Source organism: Oenanthe melanoleuca, chromosome 13 (genome assembly GCF_029582105.1).
Source record: "Oenanthe melanoleuca isolate GR-GAL-2019-014 chromosome 13, OMel1.0, whole genome shotgun sequence".
Classification (NCBI taxonomy): domain Eukaryota; kingdom Metazoa; phylum Chordata; class Aves; order Passeriformes; family Muscicapidae; genus Oenanthe; species Oenanthe melanoleuca.
This window is the reverse complement of record NC_079347.1, coordinates 15,736,373-15,754,795: the sequence shown is the minus strand read 5'-3', so window position 1 is coordinate 15,754,795 and position 18,423 is coordinate 15,736,373. Positions and strand designations below refer to the sequence as shown.

At 37.6% G+C, this 18,423-nt stretch overlaps 1 protein-coding gene across 1 annotated transcript in view; it reads left to right on the top strand.

Annotated features, from left to right (window-relative positions):
- Nucleotides 1-18,423, top strand: part of TENM2 (teneurin transmembrane protein 2) — a 602,965-nt gene that overhangs the window by 192,645 nt on the left and 391,897 nt on the right. The window lies entirely within an intron of this gene.

Sequence of the window (18,423 nt, the reverse complement as noted above, 5' to 3'; positions counted from 1 at the left end):
CTGTAGAGTTTTAGAATTGTTAATTCTATCAACTTTAGGTTGGAATAGCATTACATACTGAAAACAACACAGTTTCTCACTGCTTTTCTTTTTTCTTGAAAACTTGTTTTATTGGTTCCAAAAGTGCATTTTGTAGTTAAAACAGGAGCCTTTGAGTTACTGATTAAATGCTTTGGGACAGCTGAAGGAGCAAGATACGGTGGTAGCATGGCTTGTGTGGAAATGAGGCAGCAGGAGCTGTGTGTCTGCTCTCATCCCTGGTGGTGCAGCCCCAGGATGCTGCAGGGATCCGTGGCAGCGCTTTGCCCTTCGCTCTCAGAAGTGCAGGACTCTGCTCACAACAGCAGCACCTTCAGCCTCAGCTGGTTCAGTGTTCTCTGAACATCTTGAAAGGCTTCCTTCTATTCTCATGACCATGGAGTTTGGGGCAGGGTGTGTGTTTGGGTTTTAGGATGCTGATTTCAAAGGTTTCTGACCCTGCTAGTGATTAAGATCTGTATGCAATGCACAACAGACTGGAATTCAGTCTGTGACTGGGTAGGACTTCTAGTACTTCACCAAAAAAAAAATCCCTAAATAATTTTTTTTTTGGTGCATTCCACTTTTCTTTTGAGTAATCTGGTTTCCAGTCCTGTTTATGATGAGTCTCTGAGGTCTAGTGCTTCATATTCTTATGTTCTATGTTACTGTGGTACCTGGCTGCTTTTCATGCATATGCTAATTCCCATTTCACATCCAGCCATCAAATGTGTGTATAGTTCAAGACACAAATTGAAAGGCCAAATTTGAAAGTTTGGTTTGTTTTTGGTTTTTTTTTTTTTCTTCCTCCTGTTAAACCACCAGAATTAATTTAAAATTTCACAGGCAGAGTCTGAATGCCTTGTTGTAAATCAAAAATAGCTGCATTCAAATGAGTGAAGTTGTGAATGGAGATTAAGATAAGTAATAGAAAACTTAAAGAATGTTCTGAAAAAATGAGTGTTATAGAATCTGCCTCTAATTTTGTGCAGAAAAACCACTTAGCTCTTAAGACATTAACAAAAAAAAATACAAAGTTAACTTGACAGCATTGGGGGTTTTACATGTTTTACACTTCTTGAACATGGACTAAATCAGCTGTGTTAAACATACTTATTAGTACTCCATTTATTTCCCAGTGTCTTGAAGGAACCATGCTAATGTTTAGACTTCTTAGTTTGTTTTGATTTCATAGCAGGAAATTGTATCCACGTAAGTGAGCATGCACTGAACAGCAATAAATCATTATTTCTCAGATGACCAATATCAGCAGGAATCTCATACACTTCCCTGCTGGAGCTGATTTCTAAATTCATTGAATAATTATTGGTGCTGTTTTTCATATGTGACAAACATCTTCTCTCTGATTCTCTTAAGTCTAACAGCGATGTTCACACACAACCCAACATGCAGGGATTCTTATTTTTGGGATGTGGAAAAGGAAGAATAAGGAACCTACATATATTTTAAAATAGCATCTTATGATATGCTGGGAACTTTGCACTATGCAGTTTAAGAAAAAAATCTGACTCAGATTATTTTAATAACTTTTAAAATATTGGTTTATAAAAATGCAGATATTTTATTGAAATGTTAATATTCATGTAATATCATGAACTGTTTTTGTAATGAAAAATAATGTTGTCAATTTTATATTATCATAATAAAAAATGCAGTGGTACAGGGTAAAGTGTCTCTGTTGAATGCAAAATTCAGTGAAGCTCCCAAGGTTTTAGTAACAATTATGATCAATAGCTGCATGAAACTTAATCTCTTGCTGTAGATCTAACACCAGTTGTATCAGTGTCTTTTGGAGAACAGCAGTTATTTTTATAATCTGGATCAGAAAAGCAATCTGAATTCCAGCTGGACTGTGTGTCCATGGGATTATGTTCACAAAGCAGGGATGGGGAACTGAGGGGCTCTGGAGCTGGAGCAGAGGAGCTGAACTTACCCAGATCTCAGGGATGTTCATTCACTTCAGCTGGAGTGAATGTCAGCCCATCAGCACCACTGATCTGCTACCAGCTAGAATTGGGGAAAAGTGGTTGGTTCTCAAAATAAAATTAAAAGGACAGTTCTTCACAGTTTAAAAATAGATCTATTATAAATGTTAGCTAAGTCCATAACATCTTTGCCTGTCAGAACAGTACAACAAATTACTGTTTCATCAATCAAAGGGTTAATTGAATTTTTAAATAAAACACTGCAGAAGTTCTCTATGGAAGTGAGACATCAATTCACTAGAGGGGAGAAATCCTTTAATAGCCTGTAATTTAAATAGTTTTCCACCAAAATGAATTTATTGGGTATTGATTGGCTCCCAACTCAGTTTCAATACTGATTAAATATTACAACTTCATTTCAACACATCTGCTACCTCTTTTTTTTTTTTTCTCTCTTTCATTTTTTTCTTTTTTCTTTTCATATGAAAACCTTGGTAATTGGGTTCAATTAATTTTAGAAGTCATGCTTAGGGTATGAAAGGTTCAGTGAGAAAAGCCAGTCTATTTGCAATGACTTTCCTTTCTTCCCTGTGAAATACTGTTCCTTTCTTAGCCCACGGCTTATGCCTTCCAACCAGAGAAACCAATTCTTCAAAGATTCTCTCTTCTGGAATCTGCTCCACTTAAAGCAATCCCATGTTTCAGATAGTACTGCTCCCTGGGATTTTTCCTCTCTCTGTATGGCCTGTGTTGCTGGCATCACCTGTCTATGTGCAACTATATAATCAAAAATGGCAGAAATAAATCTTATCTAGATTATTTAGTGAATTTCCAGGTGACTTTTTAGTTACTTTTTGGGAATGAAAAGAGAAAAGAGAAGGTATATACATGAACCATTGTATTCTGTTATAGTTTAGAGAATTACATGTTTGGGGAACAATACATATTTATGTTATATATCCCTACAAGTGCACACCTGTCAGCCTCAGGCAAGTTGTATCAATTAGAAAACTTGAAATGCCTTTGCCCTCTTATCTCCTGAAGCAGTAATGCCTGCAGTGCCCAAAAGGAGGGATTGAGTCCCCTCTCTGCAGAGCCAGCACAGCCTGCACTGCAGGAGCTCAGGGTGAGGTCCAGGCAGGGAAAGCAGCGATGGGGCTGCTCGCAGTGAGATGTGAGAGAAATGAGATTGAGGTGGAGCTCTGAGGGTGTGGTCAGGCTGGGGAACCATCCTGGTACACAGAGTATGTGTCTGCTTCCTCAGGCTTGCTTTGTGCATGCAGCCTTACTGAAGCTGCTTTGGCTATATTATAATGGAACTGAATTTCTCTTTTTTGTAATCATCTGTAGAAGGCATGGGAGTATTTATTAAGAAAAGCTCTAAGTATTAAAACATTAATTAAATCACAGTTAAGAGCATTTGCACTTGATGGTCTGTTAGGTTAATAATGACTCAGAATGAATGTTGTTGTTTGTTCCTTGAGCATTCAGCATAATGGGATTTTTTTTCTTCAGGTGTTCAGACTCCAAGATACACTTTTCATGTTGAAGGGTGGTTAAGGCTTTTGGTACAGGTAAAATAACTCCTAAACAGACACTGTGACATAAGTTTTGTTCCTTTTGCCCACAGCTGATTGACCCTCTCAGCCTGACTTGGTGTTGCATTCTCCTGAAATGCTGACTGTGCATGGGTCAGTGGTACCCACATCACCTCGCTGGGCTGGCTGAGAAGGTGGATGGGGCAGCCAGCAAAGCCCAGAACTAAAGTCATGATTGGAAGGTTCAGGTTTAGTGCTGGGCTGTGGTGAACAGCAGTGTTTGACACCTTTAAGCACTGTCATTCTGGGTGATTGTCTATTCAACAAAACAGTCTCGGGTCTGGATAATATGTGAAAGCTAAGGTGGTCCTTCTGGTTGTGATCACACAGAGGTTTTTAAATGTCCAATTTTTAGTACAGTTATGCAGGAAGGTTTTAAAAATCTTCAGATATATGCAAAGTACATCTGCTTCTGCCCACAGTACATTGGTGACCCCATGCTGCAAGAAACTCCCAGCTGTATAATTTTAATAGATATAATTAAAGTGTCAGCAATTCAAATAACTTTAACTTATACAACTTATGTGTATGCATTTTTTGTTGCTTTTTTGCTTACATTTGCATGACTCTGCATTTCTATTTTCCCTGTAATATCTTACACCTAATGATGTCTTGGAAACAGCTCTGAAATCAAAGGCTACCATAACTTCTAGCACCCTACAAGTGTCCCTAAAGAGAGCCACTCTTCCCACTCAGGGTCTGCTGCTCCTTATCCCTTTGGCCTCACAGTCATTGATAAAAAGTTTCAGGGTTTTTGTTTTTATGAGGCAATGAATATTTACATTTTCCTTTCTTTCATGCAGGCACATAAACTCCCAGAATGGCATTTCTTATCTCTTTTCATAGCACTGTATTGCAGACACAGTGTTCCTGGGATGTTCAGGTTTGTGATACTTTTGGAAATAAATTTGGCAGCATCTCTTCATACATCTCTTCCAGTAACAGCTGCAGCTTCTTTGCCTGTTGTGTTTTCCTTCTGTGATGGGTTGCAGTCAAGTGTAGTTATGGGAGATGGCTGCTTCCTCTTGTAAGTGTTGAAGCCAAGCAAGTTTTGGCTAAGTTTTTGCTCTTCTTTCTTCTTTCTCTTTTCTTGTCATTCTCTCCTCTCTTGTATTTTGGCAGTGTGCTGTGGGAGCAGTAGCTTCAGCAAATTTGCTACAGGAGAAAAGGCAGAAGCTGCCATTACTGAGTTTTACACTGTTAATACTGATGGACCTTTTCTGACAGTAAAGAGCATTTCAGATGTTAAATCTGCTCTGCAATTTAAGAAATATTTGTGGTTTGCGTGTGTGCTGAGGGTTCTTTTTCATACCCTGTTTTCTGAGGGTAGGACTAGGGGCCATATGGTGGATGCAGAACGATGGGACCTGTCAGATCAGTGTGTTTGGCAGGTTTCTTTCCCCACAGGGTGCCACATTCCCTGGAAGAAGAGGAGTCAGGAGCGAGCGTGGCTGTGCTGAAGGGCTGCAGGTGGAGCCCAGCTCCCCTCAGGGTGCTGGTGGGGACAGGAGCTGCTGAGCTGAGTGCCTGAGCTCAGCATGGACCGTGTGGAGCCAGTGACCTTCAGGAGGGTGCAGGGGTTTTTGGCTGGGTGGTGGTGCCTGACATTTAGGGCAGTGTCAAGGTTGAAGGCAGGCAGTGCTGCAGATGGTGATTGCAGTCCCTGCTAGAAAGGATGCTTAATTCAAAATGTAATGGGTGAAGCTTTTAGCTCTGGGTGTGTGTTAATCAGCCATGTGTGTAAACCAGGATGATGACCTTCACAAAACCCTCAGCCATTAGTTAATTCATACAAACTAAATATTTGACCACTCACAAATACCACAGAGGTTGAATGGGTGAAAAGGAAGGAGATTAGAAGCTTTATGTGTATACAGAAATCACTAATTGTAATGGTATTGAAATGATTAGTTTACATCCAGATGGAAAGATAGTTCTTTATTATGCATGAAGTTACTGTGACATAGCAATTTATGCCTGAAGGCACAGGTGTGACAGGTAGCACCAGGTTCATGGGGTTTGTAATTGCTTGGGGTATGTTTGTTTCCATTTTGTATTTTCTTACTTAAAATACACATAATAATATTCGTCATCATCATGTCTTTATCAGTTGCTGGGGTGTCTTCATCATTTTAATCCAAGAATTAAGAAAGGCAAGTTCTTTCTGTTGCTTATCTAGTACACTTACTATGTGTGTGTATATATATATATATATATATATGTATTTAAATGTACTGTACCAGCAGATAAGAAATCAAGCTCACCTTCTGGTTCAGATTTAATGGTTTACGTCAAGGTAAAATTTTCACAGTACTTAAGTGAGATTTTTTACATGTCATCAGATGCAGACAGGAATTTCAGACTCCCACTAAAATTGATCTGTTTCCAGAATGAACATTGCCAAATCATGTAGGTGCTTCAGTGCATTTTACCCTGTTCCTTCCCATACTTCATTGTTTGTGTGCAGTGACTTGAATAAATCTGTTTCTGTGGATTCATCTTTTTTCCAGGAAGATCTCTGTCAGAGGTCTCTTTCTTGTCCTGTACCATTATTCCAGATCATCTTCTCTCTTCCCTGCATAACCTAAATGGGGAATACCTCCCCAAAACCATGTCTCTAAATGGCAAACCTCGTGGGAGGGGGAGGCAGAGGCTGGGAGGAATTAGTCTTTACTCACAGGCTTTTTAAGCTGTGCAGATGTTACACTGCCCAGTGACTGGGAAAGGGCTGCACACTGCTATTGAGAGTGATGAAGACAACCTAAATTTAAAACAGCAGCTTCCTTTTACCTGCATTACTTGTGAAGATTTTGGCAATGTAGATTATATGATTAGATAATGGCTTGTAGTCTTTTTTTTTTCCTAGGGTTTAGCCTAGTGTTAAAAATTTGTCCCTGGTGTCCTCTTACTTCTGCCATTTTAATTCAAGTGATTCAATTAATTAATTAATTATACTTCTTAAAATATAATTTTACAGATTAACAGTCCTCTGCAACTAAATTTTAATAAACATTAAATATCTCCTGACTTCACAAAACTGGAAGCCTAATGATAAGCAAGTATCTTGAAAAACCTCACAGTATTTAGGAGTCCATACATTTTCAGCAAGCTCTTTTCACTGTAATCTGTAAGTTGCATTCTGCCTTTGATTTACTTTCTCTAACTACATTGATTTCCGTAGCATAATATATATTTAATTTGTACGGATGTGATTGCAACTAATATTACAGAGCTTTTAAAGGACAATAAATTCAAGACTATGTTTTATAGATTTTGTTTTTCTACTGCAAATATTTGAACCACTGAGGAAGGTATATAATTTTTCTCATTGTTGGATTCCTATGCCTTTTTTTTTTTATTGCAACTTAGGTTGCATTGTGAGGTGAAATGGTGTGCTCACATTTTCCATCCTGCTTTCCAACATAGCTGTCTATTCATAAGCTGTTACCTGATTTATAAACTATTTTTAAAGGGAAATTCAGGTGATTACACAGTTCCTGAAGTTCTTTATCTCTCAGTTGACTCTCAGATATTTGGGATGTACAGCTGATGTGACCCTTTCTTGCAGGGAAGGAGAGGAAAAACTGCAAAATACCTAAAAAATAAATTTTTTTCCTTTAGGTTATTTGGTATGTAACCTACAAAAAGGAGTTTGTTCCCAAATCTAAACAGAGAAAAGTGGAGGCAAGTGTTGGAACTATACCATCCAGGAGAGCTGTAACTGGTGTGGATATCCAAGGTCATTCCAGCATTCTGTACATGTTGATTGCTTTTGTACCCACCTATCTGTTTCCTTAGGGTCATAATGAAGTTTCAATTACCTCAGTTCTGCCTCATAATGCTCATTTTCAGTTTTAATGATTTAAGCTGTGGTGGATTTAACAAATGCTGTGGATACCGCAGGATATAATGACTATTTTATAGAATTGTACTGAAATTTGCATTTTGTAATTCAGATGTCTTAGCAATAAGATAACATATGCCTTAGATTGTAGAGTCCCACTGTATGGGAATTTTTATAGCTGTGTTGATTCACAGTATTGACATAGGCTGTGTCTTTCCCTAGGAAAGGATGTCCTTCCCTAAGGAGGAGTGAGAAAGAAGTTTGAAAGGAGGAGGTTTGTGATTTAGCATGACTAATGATTATTCGGATTTAGGAAAAGAGATGAGGAAGTTACTCTAAGCAGAGGGGCTTCACATGGCAAATATAGCAGATCAGTTATTGCCAAGTATGGGAGAGAAAAATGAAAAAAAAAAGAAGAAGTGGCTTAGAAATTTCTTTTCCAGTCTGTGCTTATCAACATGAAACATCTGCTTCAGCAGTAGCAGCTCCCACTGACACCGAGCACCGACACGGGGAAGCTGCTGCTCACACCAGCACAGCCCCCTGAGCTGCCCTGCAGTGATTTATTGTTTGTGTGTGAGGCATGGGATGCTGCAGGTTAAACTGCACATGGTTCTGGTTAACGTGGACCAGCATCACATATGGAAATTAGCGTTGGCACAATTAATTTTTGTTTGTTATAGTCTTAATGTTGCTAAGTTACAGAAAGAAATGGATCACGCTGAGGAAGTCTACAAGTTGCTGACTGTTTGCACAGAATCTTTTAAATATTACACTAATCCTGTGCTGTAGCTTAGCTTTTATTTAGTGTAAATAAAATGGGTACTTTATGAAAAGCCACCATCTTAGTTTTAAGATATTCCTGTCTTTACTTGTTATGAGAATACTTGTATCTATAAATAGCAAAACAGCTTTGCTTAGATCAGCTGCTTCATCAGAGGAGTTCTTGGTTGGACCTGTACAGGCATGAATATGATCAACTCCTCTGTAGTGCCAAAGAACAATATATTTTTATTTAAGACTTGCACAAGCTTTCATTTATAGCTAAATAAAGGAATTTCACAGACAACACAGCCCAGGTTCAAACTCACAAATAAATACAATTGAACTATGTCATGTTAATAATATTGCTTCCTAAGATTAAGTGCTTAACTTCCCCCCATGAATTCCCAGGGCAGACATGGATTATTAGAGCTTGAAATATAGAAGGTGAGTGCTTATGGTTTCCTAGGCTGATGGAACAGCCAAAAGAAGAAAGGTGAAATCTTGACCTTAGGATGGAGTAGAAACAATCTATGAATGCTTCTTTTCTCTGCATCTCTCTGCCCCACTCTCCCACCTTAGCAGATCTTTTGATACTTCAGTAAAACTAAAAAAGGGACCTTGACTTTTGTTTTTTTCTTCTTGCATTGACCATAAATTTAGTTGATTTGAATGATGACCTAAGCTCATTTTATGTTGAAGATGGAAAACTTTTTAGGGAGGGAGTAAAGACAGACTTTTGATGTTTCTATTTTTCCTTAATCCTCATGTTTTTAACTATTTATAAAAGCATTACAGAGAGCTTACTCTATTCTCTATTCCTTACTGTAGAGAGCAGAATTTGTCCTATGATAGTAAACTGATTTCAGTGTTTTAGGGTAGCAGTAAATACATCAAATGTGTGAAATTGTTTTGTTGTTCATACTTCTGAAAAAAGTAACATTAGAGCCTGAAAGTATAGTGCTTGTTCTGAAAACCTCTCTCCAGTCAAAATTTACAGCTCTCTTGCACTGCAGAGACCTGTGTCTTTGTATTTTTCTGTTGCCTCAGCTTATTTGGCAATGCCTTACTTTAGAGGACAAGGAGTATTTTGAACAGTCACGGAATTTTCTCCTGCATTTTCTGAATGAGTTTCTTCATTGTCTTAGAACTGTTACAGTCTAATGAAACAGATATGATTGTGTTAAACTCTATAAAAGTGTCATTATCAGGCTTTAATTTTATATGTTGCATCAAATATATGGGTTTCATTTCAGGGCACATTAGAGGAGATACTTAGATGGTATCTCCCCCAGAAGTAATTAAAATTATACCTAAAATTAAAATGCTGTATTAATTATTTCTATGCAAGGTACTTCCATCTAAAATGCATTCATTCTTTTTAACAGTGGAAAGGTAGTACTCAGCAAATAAGTAAACTGAGTATTTATCATATAGTAAAGTATTACAAATCAATTATTTAAACCATTGTTATATTTAAATTCTATGAATATAATATCTTCCCAGGTGATTTATTTTGCAGATGCTTAGACATGCCATTCACTATCCCGTGGGAACTGGACTCAGAAATCAATTTGAGACTCTTAAATATTAGATAATTTTAATTTCCTAGAAGGAATAAGTACCCATATGTGCTAACAAATACATAGGTGAAGAGTCCTTGATGCTAAGGATGCAAAAAATCAGTCCATGGTTAGCACATGGGAAAGTTCAGTCAGAGCCAGTGATGAACCCACTACACACATGGTGTGGTTTCAATTACAGCTTTATGCGAGCAGACGGCATGGTGCCAGAAACAAAAGATTGAAACAATTTAAATGCTTCTCTTCATGGTTCAGATACTTGAGCCTCCGGTTTCTGTTCCCTTATTAATGTTCACTTTTATCTGTGCAGAGCTGAGGCTTGGAAAATAGGAATTCACTGCTTGAATATGTAGAATGTCATCTTGTTAAAGAACGCTGTAGTATGATCTGGTAATATATCACTTAGTTAATTATTTGCTGTGTGATAGTTGCCTTCAAGGTTTATGTGCTCAAGGTCAAGAACTATATCTAGAAATTGCTAATTTGTCCCAGTCAAAATTAGAGAAGTTCTTCTAATAGACAGTTAGCAAAATAAAGGTCGTAGTCCCCTCTTCATATAATTACTTAGCAGTTAAATCACTTGCACCTCCAGCAGTGTCATCCCTTCGCCACCTCCACAACCTGAGGGAGGGAGAGGCAAGTCCTGGTGTCTGCAGGAAACGGCGATCGCTGTTCCTGTCCGTGCCCGGTGCTCTCGGAGAGGAAGAGCAGTCATGGCTGGGTGTGGATGCTCTGAGCAGCCCCGGTGCTGCCCTGCAGGCTGCCAGCCCCACGGCAGCCGGGATCGCCCCAGCAGGAGCTGCTGCCACTGAGCTGCTGTTCCAGCAGGGACTGGGCATGGCTTGGGGGAAAGCCTGGGGTTGGCAGGCATCAGTGATGGAAAGTTTGGAATTGTCAGGTCTCTGCAGTTATGGAAAGCCTGGAATTGTCAGGTCTTTGCAGTAATGGGAAGGCCTGGAATTGTCAGATATAAGTAATAGAAAGTTTGGAATTGTCAGGTCTTTGCAATAATGGGAAAACATGGGATTGTCAGGTCTTTGTAATAATAGGAAAGCCTGGAATTGTCAGGTCTCTGAAGTTATGGAAAGCCTGGAATTGTCAGGTCTTTGCAGTAATGGGAAAGCCTGGAATTGTCAGATATAAGTAATAGAAAGTTTGGAATTGTCAGGTCTTTGCAATAATGGGAAAACCTGGGATTGTCAGGTCTTTGTAATAATAGGAAAGCCTGGAATTGTCAGGTCTCTGAAGTTATGGAAAGTCTGGAATTGTCAGGTCTTTGCAGTAATGGGAAAGCCTGGAATTGTCAGGTCTCTGCAGTTATGGGAAAGTTTGGAATGGTCAGGTCTTTGCAGTAATGGAAAGCCTGGAATTGTCAGATATTAGTAATAGAAAGTTTGGAATTGTCAGGTCTCTGCAGTTATGGAAAGTCTGGGATTGTCAGGTCTTTGCAGGCTCTGTGCCATTAGCTTTTGCAGGCTTGTGCCTCCATGGATGTGATGGGACACTGAGGTTGCCGAGCAGGTGTTTTTTGGCTTTGCCAAGTGCTTTATGGAGGAGACTGTGGTGAACCACCTGTGCTGGGATGCTCAGCAAACAGGGACATGGTGGCATTCCAGTGTGCAGGTCTGTCCCATGGACCTCTGCTCTGTCCATCTCTATTACAGACCCAATGGCTCCGGAATGGAAAGAGAATTAATCAATTTGTTAAGCACTCTGAGATGTTTTCTAAAGACTTTGAGCACACTTTTAATGGAAGCAAGGCTTTCTAAAAGCCTCAATTTTTATTTATTTTTTTAAACAGGCTGTTTAGGCAGAATAGATTTTCAGTTCTAAAGCTTATTAAAATGGAAGAATAATATAGTCAGGTTTCCAGTTGCCACTGTGCTGAGTTATTGTTGTAATGATTAAGCAAATTAGGAATTGTAGAGTATTTAGTGCTTTTCTTCCCATTAAATAATTTAATGTAACTGAAGGTGTGTAGCTGTGAGCAGGTTTGCCTTGATGTAAAACTTGATACTTGGTAAAGTGTATTTGCTTTGTACAGTTAAAGCAAATTAATAAAAAGATATTGAAAAGGTAATTATCTATTTGTCTACCTGTATTAGCATTTTACAATACTAGCTTTGAAAAATAAGCTATGTTGATGCTTATTACATCCTGTGATACATCCTTGCTTTAAAAAGTTAGATTGCATTCTATCCAACTAATTTTGTCAGTCACTCATGGTTGTTTCTGTTTAACTGCCACCACTATGAAAGACTTCTTCAGGATTTTCTAGGAGTCATTCCTTTTTGTCAACATGCAAAACATTCCAACATGCATTCTGTTATCACTGTTGCACTGGTTTTTCTTCTCTTGCAGGAAGATTTGCCTCCACACATGACCTATCTCACATTCCCATTTGACATTCTTGAGCCAGCCTTCATGGCTAGAATGCATCTTAACTCTGTATAAAATGGTTCTTGCTGCCAGAAAGTATTTGTTTTTTAAAATTCTTTCTTCCTCTCCCCTTAAACAGCAGTAAAATGTCATAAATGCCTGGATAAATACGGGTTTGGGGATGCAATCTATTGTAAATGATAATGCTGCTAAAAATAATCATCTTTTTAATACCTGATTTCTATTTTGTTAACCTTGCAAGAGTATGCCTTGTCTTTAATATTGCTGTTCTTTTCTTTCTTCTTTTTTTGTGAGACCAGACCACAACCCAATATCCAAAATTTTTCAGTCTTGATTTCTTGTTCTCTAGTTATCACAATTATTTATTCAAATCATGGTGGTTGCTTCCTTGAGCTTATTGTCTCTGTTTTCTAAATAGACATCTATCATTATTAAGTCCTGTAACTTCAATTTGATGTGAATTTTCATACCTTAAAGTGGAGAATCAGGATGAGAACTCTGGTTCATCTTTACTAATTTAAACTAGATCCAAGTACTTTTTTTTTGTTCTGATATGTAAAATATAAAATGAGTCATTTAACCACGTGGTTCTTTTTTTCTGTAAAATAGTTTTGACTTCTGGAAAAGGTTGAGAGTGAAAATATGTAAGTGAACTGAGTTGTAAAGGTCCTTTTGGAATGTGAAATGTGTTTGGAATTAAGGCTTACACCTTCATATTAAACTTATTTCTAAACTTTCTGCAGTAACCTTCCTTTCACAGTATTTATCACAGGCAAAAAGTTCTGCATAAAACACATAATTCTCAATTTATCTTTAACTTTGGGAAAAAAATTACTTTTACTTTATAAAGTAAAACATCAGTTTAATTTTTACTAGAAAATATCAAATTAAGATAAAATGGATTCATCTGTACTTCCTAAAACAAGAGAGAGAAATAACAGAGAAACAAGTCTCTTTGTTCTATGTGAAAGAGAATACTTAATCACACATCAGCACAGAATTAAAAAACATAGCAATACATGAAAGTATTCTTTTTTTTCTTCACTGAACAAAATTAATTGCCAGCAATGGAAAAGAACTACAAAGTGCTTTTTAAAAATAAAAAATATATATATCTTAAATTTAATAAACAGGAGCTAACACAGTTAAAATGAAGCTCCAAAAATCAACTAGCAACTGGCAATTGGTTTTGGGTCTCATCAGCTTGAAATACATATCAAACAACTATCTTGTTAAAGAAAATTTGAATGAGTATTTCTACATGCACAATTTTCTGAGACAGACTCAGCACAAAAGCTGCTGTATAAATGTCAGATGGACATTTCATAGCTGAAATCTGGCCAAACTGGAGGTCTTAAGCCAACTAATAATATTCCTTGTAATGTTCCTCACAGTATTGTTGTTGTGGTTTTGTAAAATAGGTAGGAATAATCTTCAGTGTTCAGGAGGAAGTAGCACTTGTCTATTGCTAGATATGCTGACAATTGAACAAAGAGGATAAAGGGAAGAAATTATTAGCAAGAGTGTGAGAAGGATGCAGGATAATTACTCCTTATCCCCTTCTACTGACCTACAAGACAGCAGTATGTTGCACAGATATAAGGGATATAAGCTCATCTTGCAAGTGGAGGTCTCAAAGAAATTACATTTATGCTGTGTAGTCATATCCTTCTGCCTTTTCTGGGGGGTAGAATGACCTTACACATGATATTTAAAGAATGATCACTGAAGTTAATTCTGTCCTGCATTCAAGTCCACTTGTAAAAAAAATAGTGGCTTTGTTTTTTAAAATTGCCAGTATAAAATATAAAATGTTTTCACAAAATGCAGGAGCATGGACAGGGCTGGAAAAGGTTCTTCAGTTTAAATCCTTCAAAATTCCTGATGAACATGTGGCTGGTATGTGCTTTGCACCTCCAACTTCCCACTAATGAGAGGAGAGGTATAGGTGGGACAGGGCTGGCCTTGGCAGAATCAAATGTAAAATAACCCAAAGGAGAGCAGGGAATTGATCTGCAACTTATGGAGATGAAAATTAGAACTGAGTATTTAAATATTTTTGAATTTATCTTGATTTCTGTGTCCCACTGATTATATTGGGAGTAAGTTGACAGTAATATTTGTCTTCTGATTGTATTCAAATGTAGAGAGAACCTTTAAACAAAAATAATGCCTGAGATGTACATAAAAAGAATTTGAGCTGCTGCAAATTTCCCTCATAACACAAAAATAGAGAAATGCACATTTAATTAGCTTTTTCTCTTTTTTTAGCACTTTTTGTGGCTTAAATGCTTATCTCTAGTACAGTGCTGGTATTTTTAGCAGCATATGTAAGGGAGTTTTTACTCACTGTTATACTACACATGGTTCATCACACTGCAGTAGATCAAAATAGATCAAATCTAGCTGCATGACCAAATTTTTGTGCCAGGTTAGCCTGTCTGAGATGGTAGTTTAATTGTCCTGAACCACCTTCATACTTGAAGATAGTAGTTTATTAAAGGAAAAAAAACATATGGCAAAATGGAGCTTTGTGTTTTGTTCACAGGCTGGATGACTAATGGGGATTCACCTTTCCATTTTAATCTGTTTCTCTTCACTGAGCAACACCCATCAGCTCTCTGAAGTATATGTTTTTTGTGGTCTTCAGTCAATACTATTTATAGCAAATCAAAATTTTGCTGTGTGGTTTAGTTTCAAGTATATGTTCTAAGCTAGCAAGTGGGTCGGTTCTGACTTCCCCTAGTCAGGGCTGGTAGCAATTGATGAGAAACAGATTAGATTACTGCTTAATGATGACGTCTTCAAAAGCCCTGGAGTGCCTGAGGAAGATAAGTCCTAGGGAAAATCAATGGGCTCAGGCTCTGGAGACAGGTGAGAAGAAAATGTTTCTGTAATGACCTAAATGGTCGCTCTCTCTCATGGTCTCTCAGTTGTAATATACAAGAGAGAATGGTCTGTGTAAAAATATCCAGCATCTCTGACCATTTTAAGATTGTTAAAAGTCTGAGCCAAGATGTTTATCTGATTACTATCTCCTGCTCATACCTAACTTCAGCAGTGAAGGACTAAAGCAGTTCTCAGGTAGAAACTGTGGGGAAAAGAATAATCAGAAACCAGACCAAGCTCCCATAAAAAAAAAACAAAAAACCAGCCCTTCAGTAGGAGTAGTGGCTGTGCAGGTGACAAAGAATAAAATATTATATAAATCATTATCTAGTTCTTTGAGTTCTCAGTTTTATCATCTCTAAAAGGTTGGGGTTTAGTTCTGGTACTCATTTTAGACAGACATTTGGTGTTTGTTCACATCATACCAAAAGGACATGATTTGTTCTTACAATTTGCCAGGCAGCACAGACTTCTTATTTCTAGGTGGTGGTTTTCAGTTCCCTCCCCTTAATCATTTATGTGGTTCTTAGGTTGGTTTCCTGTCTACCCTTTGAGGAATTCATTCTTCTCCTTCCTGGCATATTAAGTATCAAGAGTAAATGTTTACTGTTACTGGGCTGATGGCATAGCATTCAGATAATGAGGAGGAGGAGGAAGGGAATTCCAGTCCTGATAATACTTTTCAAGAGAGAAATTAAAGCTTTTCAAGAGATAAATGATCAGTCATGTGTAGGATGCTGGACAGTGGTACCAGTGTGATGTTACCTTGATGTTTATCTGCCTCATGAGGTTCCTTGAGTCACACTCCTGAGTTACAGAAGTTGCACAATGACTCAGAACCTTATTTTCTGCCCTGTTATCATAAGGCACAGCACAGGAACTCTTTCTAGTCTTCCATGTTCTCCGAATTTATGCCTTTTTCTTGGTTTATATCTCGGTACCATGTTGAGTTCCTGTCATCCACCTATGGATATTTGAAGTTTGGGTTGTTAAGCTTATATTTGAGCTCACACTGTGGGATTTTCTTCCATTGCAATGACCCAAGAAAGCTCTGTGGGAAGACAAAATACAAATTCATTTCTCCATAGGATTAGAAACAAGAAGATGGAGCCCTGGCTGAGGAAGTAGCTCCACTGCAATACTAGGATTTGCATAAAAAGAAATGCCCATACACTGGGTGACAGTAGTCCCTGTGGTATGGTGGTTAGATAGCATCCAAACTGATAAATGGATTCTCTTGCTGCAGTATCACTTCGATCCATTTTGATGAAGCCGTGTGTTACAGACTGGAGAGGGCGACAGAGATCTGGGAAGAGATTTGTCCAGGCTGCCTCGGGCTGGCAGCGAGTTGGGAAAGGCAGCAGGGAGCTGGTCTTGAATTCTGCTGCTCAGAGCATCTTCAGGCTTTGCACCAGACCAGCTCTGTGACAGAAGGAAGAATTTGTACATTCTGAGAGTGTTTTATGTATTGTAGTGCTGAGCATTTTGAACTGATGCTTCTAACAACAGGGGAAAGTGTGTGCAGCCACAGAGATCCAACTGGGGGGCTTGATGCATAAAAGTAAATCTTTTCTTAATTGCAGCTTCCTTGTCGAGGATGGATGCTTGAAACAGAATATTCAGTGGCTGTTCAAGTGTCTTCTTTTTTTGTCTAGCTTGGTACATTGGCCTCCTTTTTCCTTTTGTTATTAATTCAAATTCTACTGGGATAGGAATTGTGGAGAAGATTGTGACTTATTTCATGATCTTGCCAGTAGAAATCATTCCATGTCATTACCAACGAAGGAAAGCACCATAATTTGTGATTTTAGTTAATGTGTCAAGTCATCTGGCTACCTGAGTATTAGCTATGATCAACTGTTTCAGCATTTTTGTCCTTCTATAACATTTTAAATGCTGTTGTAATAAAGGTGAATGCAGTTACAAAGATGGGCACAAAAGTGAATAAGAATTTTGAGGTTTTTTTTCCAAAGAAATGCTTTAGACTTTTTTTTCTGTGTTAAAAATTTTTATTTTAAGTTAGAGGAGACAAATTTAGTTTGGTATAACTGTAACCTACTCTTTGAGAAAAAATATGATTCTGGAGAAACACTTCTGGTAAAAGCAGGGATTCCTCTTAGATGGGGAAAGCTAACATTTGTTGAAATGTAATGATTCATTTGAATGACCAATTTTCTTAATAGTTTTTTTTGTTGTTGTTGTTGTTGTTGTTGTTGTTGTTATTTGGTTTGGCTTTGGTTTTTTTCTAAAGATCACAAAATTATTAATAGCTTGATCACAGTCTAATTCTACATTATATATTCTCCAATGTCAAAGAGCTAAGAGTTCAAACTGGACTCATTTTCATTATCAGGTTAGGGGTGGGGAACTGTAAATTACTCACCTCCACTGAGGGAACCAGATTCATAAATCTGTTCAAAGAAAAGTGAAGAAAGGTTTCTAATATGTCTAGAAGATACTAATTCATACATATCACAATTTCAGCATGTGGAGTTGGCAGCCAATAGCAGTTTTCAGACTAAGGCTAGATATTCTTTCCCATTCCTTTAACTGGTATTAGCAAGAGGCCGATTTATTTCAAAGTATATTACCCTAAAATGTCTAATTCTATTTTTGCTGGTAATATGGAAAAGCTAGTTAATTTTTTTTAAAACCAGTATGGATACTCTGTGGGTGTGAGCAGTGTGCTGTGATCCAGAGCATGATCCTCTGGAGTGGTATTCCCCATGGTTCTCATCTGTCATGGTGATCAGGCACCTTTCTGGGCTGTTTGCTAGATATAAAAAATATGTGTTGGGAAAGTAAGAAGAGGATGAGTCTCTTGTTTTGACAGTTCATACATCCTTTTAAAAATACCTGATATGTGTGTGGAAATGGAGAAATTAATTCACACCACAGTTTGTGTCTGTTTTCCTTCATTTCCCTTGAAACATTTATCCTGAATAGTCATAATTTAAACATGAGTTAAATGCTCTGCATTCTTGAAAATCAAGCAAGCGAAGCATGCAGATTTGTTTCTCACCATGTACATTTTCTGACCAACTGTCATCAACACATTTAAACTGTGCTTCATGTTGGATTGAATTAGAGATTATATTCATGCATAACACTGAGACCAGTTAGGCTGTATTCTGAGCTCAAATTTTCTTAAAGTTTTGGATAATTCTGTTGATTTAATGCAGAAAACTCAGAGGAAAAAATGGCCAGGTTATCTTAGACTACATGTGGATGTTATAGAATCATCCAAAGACATATAGACAAGTTATTTCACAAAATAATAAGTTCTGAAATAAAAACAAAGCAGAAAATACCTCATTTTTTTCTAAGGTAAACTGAGCTATGAATTTACTCTTGCACACATGATATTTTAAATGCCTGCCTAT